Source organism: Pygoscelis adeliae, unplaced genomic scaffold (genome assembly GCF_000699105.1).
Source record: "Pygoscelis adeliae isolate BGI_AS28 unplaced genomic scaffold, ASM69910v1 Scaffold38, whole genome shotgun sequence".
In the NCBI taxonomy this organism is placed as follows: Eukaryota; Metazoa; Chordata; class Aves; order Sphenisciformes; family Spheniscidae; genus Pygoscelis; species Pygoscelis adeliae.
In genome coordinates this window covers 7,282,187-7,294,018 of record NW_008825614.1, presented here as the reverse complement: position 1 = coordinate 7,294,018, position 11,832 = coordinate 7,282,187, and the positions used below count along the sequence as shown (strand labels likewise).

The window sequence follows — 11,832 nt, the reverse complement described above, 5'->3', positions numbered from 1 at the left end:
GAAAGAGTGGTTAAACATTGGACCAGGCTGCCCAGGGAAGTGGTTGAGTCACCACCCCTGGAGGTATTTAAAAGACGGGTAGATGAGGCGCTTAGGGACATGGTTTAGTGGGCATGGTGGTGTTGGGTTGACGGTTGGACTTGATGATCTTGGAGGTCTCTTCCAACCTTAATGATTCTATGATTCTATGATTCTTCCTTCCTTCCTTCCTTCCTTCCAGTGTTATACAATGAACTTTGATTCTCCAAGGAATTTACACAGGGAGCCAACCAGTATTCTTTGTTAAAACTACTGCACAAAAGTGCAGAAGTGAAAAATTAAGTTTGCTGCTTTATAAGAGATGTCGAGATTCCTGGCTGGCATGGACTTACTATATGGAACCTTTGTCCCATCAGTGTTTATTCTGATAAGTTATCTCTAGCTGTTGTAGGGTAAAGTTCTTAGGAAATATATGCCATTGCTATCACTCTCCGCACTTCTGAGAGTTAAACTCCAGATAGGCCCTACTCATTCAACATCCACTCTATGAATCTTCTTTATCACTGGGAAAATTCAGGTTAAAGGAGGTGCCACTACTTGTGACTGGGCTTATTTTTCAAAAGCGTAAAAATAACTGAAATCCTTGTAAGTCACTTAAGCTGAGTGTGAGCCATGTCCCACAAGTTAGGAAAAAAAAACCCTGTTGGCTTCGACAGGATTTGGATCAGGTCTCTTGCAGTGGAAGAAACACGTCAGCTACTCTTATTTCTGCAAGAATGGTAGTCAAAGGACTTGACTTCAAGTGAGTATCAGCCCATTAAGCAATAGTTATATTTTACATGTTTCTGAACATATCGTAAAAGGTCACGAAACTTTCTAGGTGGCTTGTTTATTCAATAAAATTTAGTAAAGGAAGGAAACCTGCACTGATGCTCATGACTGAATGGAATGTCCACAGAGTTTAACAGGACCTTCTGTGGAAGGCCAGTAGCAGAAAGACAGCATTCAGGCAAATCAGGCCACTGTAATGTGCCCTTGACCTTCCTTATGCACCATTAATATAAATTTATCTGCCCTGTCATGGGAAGAGCAGAGGGAATACTGAGTGGTAAGAAGGAGTGATAAGGGTCCCTGAACTGGCTTCAAAAGTGGAGTGGGCACAATTTCAGAGAGGTTTTTTAGAGCCTAAAAATGAAACAGTGCACCTGAAAATTCAGAATTAAATTACTGAAGTAACCATGAAAGATTTAAAGAAAACATGAACTAAGAGTAATGGTGAACTTATACATAATTTAAATATATGGGGCTAGTATCTGCCCTTGGGTTATAAGGTTATGCAGGGCGGATAAAGGGGTTCATTTATGATGCTGAACAGCCATTAGCTTTGACTGCTGTAGACTGGGAAGGCAATGAAGTGAATGAGTGCGTCATGCAGTGCGGTGGTAACAGCTGAGAAAAATGAAAGAAAGATGGGAAAAAAATACACCCCCAAACTAGGGATAGTAACTTAACTCTGTGACAAGTTAATTATGTAACTGTTATAAAGTTAAGGAGCAAATCCTGCAGTCTTGCCTAGGAAGAAGAGTCAGTTTCAGCACAAAGGAGAACAGAACTTGGCTTCCATCCTAGAGTAAGCACAACATCTGAAGCTTCCTCTTCAAAAGGCTGCCCATCGATAAGGATGGATTAAGTGTTACAACAGATGTTTGTGATAAAAAACATTCTGTGAACACCTGGGCATGGTACTCAGCAACAGGCTTCAATAGAGCTACTGAGGTGAGACAGTTGTTGGTTTCTAGGTCACCAAAGTCCAGAAAACCTGGAGCTAGAAGGACCATGTATGATTCATGGACTTGAACTTCACTGACTTTAGATAGAGTTTTCTGGAAAATGATATTTAACATTTACTGGACACAAGGTCTAAAATAGTTGGTCTTTTCATTGACTTTGGTAGACTCTGGATCACAATCTGAAAGATCAAAAGCTACTGCACACAGAGACATTTACGAAGCCCACAAGGTAGAAGTGGAGCAGCAAATCTTCATCCCTGCTACCATGTCAGGATGGCTAGTAACCAAAAGTCATCATCTGACAATTAACTGTTCAGCTGGCTGTTGAAACAAGTTCTGGATCTTAGTTCACTTCCCAGCAAATGACAGTATGTGACTGCTGTAGCAGCATTTTTGTCAGGTTTCACAGGAGGATCCAAGAACTGAGTTGTCGTCATTGACTGGTTATTCTCTCACCTCTTCTTGTAGTTCATTCAGGTCATTGTTGAGGTGGGTATAACAAGCCTTTCTATTCCTGTCCTCGGAATAAGGAAGGGGGGAGCAACATACTAAGTATTATCTGCCCTTTTAGGAAGATTGTCATTTGCCTGCCCCACCTCAGATTTAGTTATCTGATTAATCAGGTAACTCTCTACTCAGTACAAAGCATTACAAATTGAACTTGGCCAATATGGGCCATATTATTATTATTGAATCAACTTTTGTTTGTTTGTAGCTCATGAACTACTGCATAACTGGCCTCAGTGTGACTGTATGTACAGTGCTCCATGCTGTGCACGCCTGAGCAAGGTCATTATTCTTCATGATCCCTTGCCGAGTCTGAACAGTACAGCACAAGACATAAAAACATATACACACAAGAAGTCCCTAAAAAGGGTTAAAGGAGGCTTTGAAAAATTTCTGTTGGAGATCAGTTTGCTAGATGATTTCTCTGAGCTCAAATGGGCTATAAAGTTTCAGGAAGAAAATATGTAAAAGGCATGAATATGACTGCTATTGAATAACTTTCGACAATTGTCAGTAAGATCATCTGATGAAACAGAAATAAATGAATTTCTTGGACAAGGCAGTAAATGATTGGATCTGCACACATATGACTAGTTTTTTTACTAAAAGCACCATTTTCAAGCATATTCCCACAAATACTAACAGCGTGAGTGCACACACATACAGAATCTTGATACACTAAAATTAAATGCATCGCAAAATAACCCTTTTAAAAGAAGCAGTGAGGCTGGAAAGAAAACCCACCAAAGCAAAGGAACTAATTCTGAAATCAGGATGCATTAGTACCTGGGTCTCTGTTGGATTGCATTGCCCAAATATATATCCACCCAAACATGGTTTATCCGATAGCAGTCATGCAATCTCACTAGAAGTAGTGAAGCAATGTTACTGCAATTTTCCCTTCTCTTAACATACATCGCATGCCTTCTCTGACTGCATTCTAACCCAGGATTTTTTGGAAGGCAAATTACTTTAAAGGACACTTCCCAACAGCATTAGGAACATGGGTCTCTGATTCATTTTGCCTTTTGTGTTCCACACTCCCTCACAATATACAGATCCTCAGTTTGTAGCTTCTTTACTTCACTAGAGCTAAAAGTCTAGCTCATGACTTTTGCCAGGGCAATATGACATGGACTAAGAGGAGGATGTATGTTAAGTACCTTCACTTTGTTCTGTTCTTAGGATACAGTCAATCACATTTTTCCGACTCTCTCTTCAACATGTAATCCCACCAAAATCCCTTATTCAGCTTCACAAGAAAGTATTTTTTCTTGTACAAAGACAGTTCATGCTACTATTAGAGGCCGATAAGAAGATATTGCCCATTGCAAATATGCATCTGTATAGAAATTAGGATGGGGTGAAGAGCATCAGGAGCTCAATTCCCAATACTCTTGGTGTAGCTACCATGCTGGGAAGCCAGTCTTCCATGGAAAGGGGCAAAATCCTGCTGTGCTCAAAGTGGGAAGCTGATTATTTTTCTTTTAGGAACACTTTCTCATCCTCTCTTGCTGCAGAGCTCCTACAGTCATTTTATACATATACATATATTGAAGACTCACTATAGCTACTGTTTTTTTCCCCCAGCTTCAATATACCCAAATATATAGTAAAATGCCTTAGCCAATAGGAGAGTGGCTCATTCCCGCTGAAAGAAGGCAAGGTTATTGCCTTGCAATCCTTCCCGTGTAAGGAGGCACATACGATTTTTCACGGCTCAGAAAAGCAGCAGGAAGAAACTTGGTTTTGCTCCATAAGGAAGTGACCTGCCCTAGATCTGTACCATTTCACAATGTGACGCCTCCTCTCCCGCTCTGAATTCAACACTCTTGGTCAGAGTGCTGGAGATGGGAGGAGGAAAGGGGTGAATTAAAGGTCTTTCCCTGCCGCATGGCAGGAAGAGGCTCTGTTCCTCCTGCTTACCTCCACCCCAGGCAAGGCCTGTGGATACCTTCTATGCAGAAGGGCATAAGGGAGTATTTCAGAGCTCCCGTGTGCAGTGCACACAGGTAAGAAAACTGTGCCCTACATGTGAAAAGACAGATTACAGCGGGGAAAAAACAACAACCCAACAAAAACTCGCACAGCTACCAGAACTATGTTATTGAGGATGCTATTTTTCATCTGCTGTATAATAGAGCATACATTTTGAAACAGGCTGGCAATTCCATTTCATTCACTTCTCTTTCCTATTCCACAAGTGTCATTGAAAGTAAGCAGCAAAGTCACCCTCTTCATGAATTTCTCAAACTGAAATGCTCTCCTGAGGATTGTTATCCTGCTGCTATGTGATCTAGTCTGGAAGCCTGCATGTACCAAATTAAAGAGAACTCTATGAATCAAAGCTGTGAGACTTGATACTGAGGTATATAATGAGCACAAGAGCACGTAAGGCCCAGTCCTACTCCCACAGAAATGAGCAGCAAGGGTCTGATTCTGATTTTGCTTATCCAGCTGTAAATCAAGTGCAACTTCACTGAAGCACACATCAGTAAAAAGTGAACAAGCAGTCTTTCAGCCACTAAATTCCCAACATATCACACACTGTATTTAGTACAAAACATTGTCCCAGCTTGACTTTGCCTGCAGGGTCACCCTGGGAGAAAATGCTGACAAAATGTTCAAACTGTGTCTTAAGAGAAAAGTGGTTACGATACAGTGGAGGAGTGGGTCAGCAGAGCCTACTGAGCCCCCGCTGACTGCCTATCTGCAGAAAAAAAAGAAGCAGGGATTCTTCTCAGACACCAAACTAAGCAAGAGTACTTCTCTCCCTCTGCTGTACTGCCAGATCCTCTTGAGTCCAGAGCTGGAGGCAGGATTTGATGACCAGATAGCTATTAAGAGATTCCATAAAATTTTATGTGTTTATGAGCACTCTTTATTCAAGCTAAATAGACAGTGCAGCTGAATATCCCTCTGTATGGTGAGACTTAAAACAGCATAGAGCATCAAGCTAAGCCACAAGGTGTTATATCGGCCAAAAGACTTTCACCAGGATTGGTTAGAATTGCAATGGCAGGGAAATTAATTAGTTGCAACGGAGTATAACAGAGAAACACTGGTTACCATGGCTTGGGGGAAAAAAAAAAGAAATGGTATTTTTGTTAAGGCATAGTACTCATCAGAATGGCAAGGTTGAAGCTATGAGAAAGAAAATTGCCCATTTCTACCAGAGGAACGTATGATTTCATGATGTTCTTTGTAAATGGGATTGCACCAAAGAACATCATCACTACTGGAGAGAATAATTGCATCCCTATCTTATCGCCTCTTTATCTTTTTAATGAGAATTGCCTGGCAAAGCACCATACACTGGGTCACAACTCTGCCCAAAGAGGATTTGTGTTTGGGTAGTGACTGAATATAAATTTGTAGCCTATTATTACTGGGCGTTATATGGACCACTAAATGAAAAATGGTCCCTGTCACAATTAACTTTTAAATCACTTACACAACTCCTTTTTTTACAAGCTAAAAGACAGAGTAAGATGCAGACTCTTGTCTTGCTGCTGTGGTTTGTTTGGTTTTATTTCCCATCCCAGGGCTTTAGGGAGTGTGTCTCTGCTAAGTATTTCTGCAGCTGTTCAAAAGCAATCTTACTGCACAATACAGTATCTGAATAATTGTCTCAGGTGACTATTAAAGTCTACTGCTGCACCATAAAAACATGAGGAGTAATCTTGCACCACAGCAGAAAACACCCAACAGCCAACCCTGCAGAGTGTCATTCCTGTTAGCAGAGAGCTACTGCAACCGAGTGAAGATATGGGAAGACAGAAAGAGCACAGGGAAGGCTCTGGACCTTAAATTGTACCTTTTCTTGCCAACTAAGCAAAAGTTGCTGATTGTTAAACATTGAATTGTCTGTATTCATCCCTAGCCAACTGAAGTCAATGGACTTACATCAGGGAGGACTTTAACCCATTACATGTGAAATGTTTGTCTTCTCCTTTCCCTCTCTGTCTCTCCTTACAGCCTTTTATATACTGCAGTAAAGGAACCCCTTTAAAGCCTAATGTATGGTAATACGGTTTAATTGTGGTTGGTTGGCCTGTTGGGGATAAAATGTGCTGGTTCCAAGTCATTTTGCTGACTCTAAACTTGGCTTCGTACAGAGAGCTGAGGAAGGGAAGGTTGCTAATAAAAATAACTGTGCTACCTGGGAAGGCTCTGCATATTGCAAAGGTACTGTTGGACTAGGCCCTGTAATTGCAGATAATCGATTTTTTAAAACAATGATGTTTGGCTCACACTGACTACACAGTTTGCCTCTTAACCCTTACATAAGAACAACTCACACACAAATTTAACTCCCACACAACCACACTTTGGGCACTCATTCCTCACGGAGCAGAATGTACTCACTCTGCATTCATTACACAACTTCTTTCAAGCTGTGAGTTGGAGACAGATGAATTGCTGAAGGCAGGAATCTCCAGCCTTCATTTCCTGCAGGATGACAACTGACACCCAAAAGCTGGGGCGCCTGTTTCCTCTCCCCACATCCTCTGATCTAGTACTTCTACAGAATCCCACCCACAGTCCTGCCACCAGATCAGTGATAAATGCCAGTTGACAGGGCAGGTGATTACTACTGATCAATATCTTGCTTACATGCAACACTTAAGTTCTCTCTTCCAGATGGTTACTCCTCAAAGATAACCACTTGCGCAGAAGTACACCTCTCCTTGCCTGCCTTCAGCTCTCATAAGCATCTCCAAACTGCCAGGCAGAAGCTGCTCTATTAGCTAAACACGGCTCGCATCCCACCAGTGATATATATATACAACGTGTTAAGAAACTCCAATTTTAGGTGACTAATAATGAGCGACAGGACCATTTAGCCTATTGACATTCAACTGTGATAAGAATCCGGTTAAGATTAACAGTGACCAAATGTTCAGACCATCATAGAGCGGTTTAGTAGCTTCATGGAAAAATGAGCTTGCTTCAACCCACAGGGCCTAGCTCTTTCACTCCTTGCATAAATACCTACATCCACACGAGTATAAAAACATCACAGTATGATTTGGGAGCACTTTAAAAGTTAACTTTATAACTTTACCTATTTGTCTATAGACATACCAGGTCTGTATGTCTACAGATATCTCCAGTATCTGTAAAGCTTTTGCTTGTTTACTTCTAGGAATCTCTTGTCTGCAGAGATACCTCGGCAACTTCTTACTAGATACTTTTAATCATCTCTGTGTCTTCTCAGTAGCTCACTTAAACTCACTGTAAGCCTTCTACATGCATTTGGAGTGGCACTGTAGCAAGAAACCTTCCAGTCTGGTCTCCAGCTTTATAATTTTCTTGTGCCACTAGAGCAGAGCAGTAGTATAACAAGGAAAACTTATCTTTATGGGACTCCATTAATGATTAAAACCTCAATGTCTTAAAGCTCACTTTGCTCTCTATACTTTGTCTCCTTTCTGTTCAATCTGTGAAGTGAAACTTGATAACCTTTCTGCTTTTATAATGAGTATTTTTCTCCTTCTGCTACTTCAGTGTTATTTTAAAGGATCAGATTTTGTTCTGCAAGCTGTATTTAATAATGCTTAACAAATAACTCTTCTCACTGGATACGTTTAAAAGTAACTTACTATGGTTTCTGCAAAATCTGTTTATTGGCACATCTGAGCATTATGATATTGACTCTCATGGCCTTTAATGATATACAGCATCTTGCTTCCCTAATAAAAACAACTGTACAGATCAAATAGCATCACAAAAGCTGAGGTTCATGCCCTTTTCCCTTCAGTACAACACAGGACTTAAAATACCTCACCGCATATGCATTGCTGTCAGCTGCAAAGCTGGTTCTGTGCTGCAGACCTATTTTCAGAAGCGCAACCATTGCGAGAGTATTCATGTGCAGTGAAAGAGGAATCAAGGCAAAAAATGGTCCATGATGTGCTTATATATAGACCTACTGAAAGGGTTTACCTGTATGCCCACCAATCCCTTTCTGAATTGTTCCTCAACTGGGACATCAAGCTGTGCAGGGCAACAGTCTACAGATATTGTTCATGTGTCGGAGTATTTCTTATGGTATGTCCACATCACGACTTTTGATCCCTGTCTTGCATATTCCTTGTAGCAATCAATGGTGCTACTTGATGGAAGACAGTAAGCAACTTCAGAGAATAACTTTACTCATTGTCTCTTTAAGTGACCAGCAAATGAGCTTTGTGGGATTTTTGAATAATGTATTAACGATGTATAACTGAGCAGACAATCATCAGATATGACCATTCTTGTGCTTTGTGGAGATTGTCTCCTTTCACCTTCTCTCACTGCTTGTTCGTCACCACCCACTGTGACTGGTCACTTAAATTATATACTATTGTTTCCGCCTCCTAAGTGAGCAACTGGAATTCTTCAAACAACTTGAATTCCACTACTGAGAACTGTTTTCCTCCAAACAGTGGCCTGAATAAAAGAGACGGATGGGTGGACACAGCTGTTTTGGAGTTAGAAGCTCAACCAAAAGGCAGCTTATGCCAGAGAAGCCTTCACGGAGCTATACACAGCAGGAAGCGTTCCTAACTGAAGAAAGATCCTTTCTTGCTGTTTTTGAAGCAGCTCCCCAGAGAAACCAGACAGCAGTTTGAGATCCTCTGAAGCAGAAGCATGTGAATCACAGCGAAATTACACAGGTGTCAACATCTGATATAGCGAAAGTGCTTCCTAACCAGAGGGTGTAGGTTTTAATGGAGTAGCACAAAAACTGACTCTGGTCCGTTATACTAAACGTTTTTGTAACACTTTCCTTTTGGCATTTAAACAGTATTTCAGAATTTAAGTTAAAATATGGACTGAATCTTAGTGGTCATGATTTTTTTACTCTGTAAATCACTGGTTGATTTAATGCAGGAGGGCATAATTTGTCAGTTTTACAGAAGAGCTATTTGAGGAAACAACTAATTTATGTTAGCAAGGGGGTGGTGAACAGAAGCTTCAGGTGTGGTGAAAATGTATTGCGGGTGCTTTCTTTACCACTCTAATCATGGTGAATAAATGGAGCCAGAGAAGGAGACAGGATGGAACAAGGCTGATCAATACATGCCTCTCCCTTGCCTTCCTTGCAGTCAAAAGAGAATGATGGCACTTACCTGGCCTTCTTTGGGAGTATCTATTCCTTGCTGGAGGTTAAATGAAAAACTCTTGTATTCCTACTTTTATGCTGACCCTAAATTTGTGTCCTGATTCTACTGTCTCTGGCTATATGGATAGTTCTTCAAGTCAATGGGAAAATTGTCACGAAAAAGGGTTGCTCACATGAATGAGGTTTGCAAGATCAAGCCCTTCATGATCAGTATAACCCTGGGCATCGGGCTGATATGGCATCCCTGATTTACAAGAGTAATCCTATTAGCATCAAAAGGACAATTCACATGAGTAAGGACTGTGAGAATGGGCCCCTCAGGAGCAACTATCACCACAGTTATGTATCTAACCTCACTTAGATCACAGCAGTTTTCAAATGTTGTACAGGCACTTTATGCTGCTACTGAACTTTGAAAAGAAAATAGACCTTGAGCACAAGTTTACTTCTGCTTACTGACTATGGCCCCGGTTTTGCACTCTACTTAAGACTCCTCTTCTCCCCACCCTAAAATGGTTCAGGGTTTGCAAGAAATATTGGCTTCTCTTCTTTTTTCTTTTCTCTCTTTTTCTTTCCCTTTCTTTCCTTCATTTCTTTCTGTTCTTCCTTTTCATTTTTCTTTTATCTTTTTTCTATCTTTTATCATCTTTTGTCTTTATTTCCTTTTTTATCTTTTTCTCTTCCCTTTCTTCCTTTTTTTTTCTCCTTTCCCTTCCCTTCCTTCCCCTTCCCCTACCTCTTCTTTTTCTTATTTTTTCTTTTTTCTATTTTTCTTCTTATTTTTTCTTTCTTCTACTTTTCTTTTTTCTATTTTTGTTTTTCCTTTTTTTTTCTTTTTCTTTCCTCCTTCCCTCCTCTTTTTGCTCCCTTCTTGTCCTCCTCTCTTCCTCATATCTTCTTTCTGTACCTTCCTTAGAATTAGGGGAATTCAGTGATGGTAGGAAAAAATTAATAAGGTGTTGGCCTCAAAATTCAAAGACTGGGAACATATAAGCTTTCTCAATTTCAGAAGCGTTTTTTAAGGTCACATAAATCAATCTAAATTTCCAGAATCTGTAAAACAGGAATGTGAAATCCAAAGGAAGGGGTGATTTCTGCAGAATTTCTAGCTGCATTTCTGCTTCTCTTTATATCCTACCTACAAGTAATGGAAATGGTCTTTCTCCTGGCTTTCTGGTATTTCCAGGTCTAGTTCTGAGAACTGCGTATAAACCAATGACCAGCTTTTCTTCTCAAGTATAATAATGTGGATTTAGTTTAACTCTGTTAACTTAGTAAGTTTACCTTCTTTTTAAACTGGCTTCAAGTAAGAATGCCAAACAAAAAAAAAAAAGGTGTTACTAGAAAATGATTATAGTTTTATTGCAATAGCAGTAATTACACTATGTGATTGGTATATATTATGTGTTACGTGTTGTATAAAAATTTATGAAGATACAATTCCTGCCCTGAAGTAAGTTATGAGCTGCAGAAATGCTTCAATTTTTTTAAAATAAATCCATTCCCTGGGATGCATCCATGCTCACGTGAGTTGTTTTGTTGACTTCAGTGGAAATACTATTTGCTGTGTTCTTAGCGAGAACAAAGGTTGTTGAACCCAACTTCTACCGTCATTTAAAAACAGTTCTGATACTACAGTCCTTGCTCAAACGAGTTTTGCTGTGTTTGATGATTAATAAGAAGAGTCACAAAGGTCTGCACACACAGGTATTTAACATGACATGAAGCATAGAACATCAATGAATGCTGAATATATGTACCTAAGACTAGTTTTTCTGTAATGATGCAGCTTTAAAAATTGTATCCCTTTCTGACTTTGCACACATCTTTAGGATTATTTCTGAAATCTTTACTGGGCACCTGAGTACATTTATCTCCATCTTCTTCAGTCTTGTTTATCATGAGCGGCTTAGTCACAAACATTGCTCTGGTTATGAGAAGGAGTGCTGAGGGAACAGCATAATTTTCTCTGAAGCAGCAGTGGGAAGCTCAGACACCATGTTTCCTCCTTTCATCACATCCTAGCGTGCCCATAGGGGAAGTCTGTGGTCAGCCCTTAAGTTCCTTTATTTTCTGTTACGCTTTGCAAAGCAACATAATGCATATTGACCGGAACAGCACTGATGGCTTGGCAGCGCAAGCATTTTGGGATTTTTTTCTTGTGGTAAAAGTTCAGATCCAGCAAAACAACGTAGGGGCCCAAAGTACTGAGGCTTTAGGTGCTTTACATAGTTTTTCAGGTAAACTTTGAGCCCGCTTGGGAGCTTGTGCAATCGCTGGATGGCGTGGCTCTAACAAAACCTGGCTGGGTCACGATCTCTGGTTTCCCTCTGTCGCAAAGTCCAAGGGTGTTCAGACGGGAGGGCTTTTTTTTGCTTGCTTGTTTTTCCTGGTTTTCCTTCTTTTCCTCCCAGGTAACGTTTGCTGGGGTCTGGGCCTGAACCC

General features: G+C 40.4%; 1 protein-coding gene across 1 annotated transcript in view; it reads left to right on the top strand.

Moving 5' to 3' along the window:
- The first annotated feature begins 11,781 nt into the window (after nt 1-11,781).
- MGST1 (microsomal glutathione S-transferase 1) overlaps nt 11,782-11,832 on the top strand; it is a 9,487-nt gene continuing 9,436 nt past the window's right edge. The window contains exon 1 of the mRNA XM_009332848.1: nt 11,782-11,801. The gene's annotated coding sequence lies outside the window, so the exon portion shown is untranslated. The remainder of the gene's footprint in view (nt 11,802-11,832) is intronic.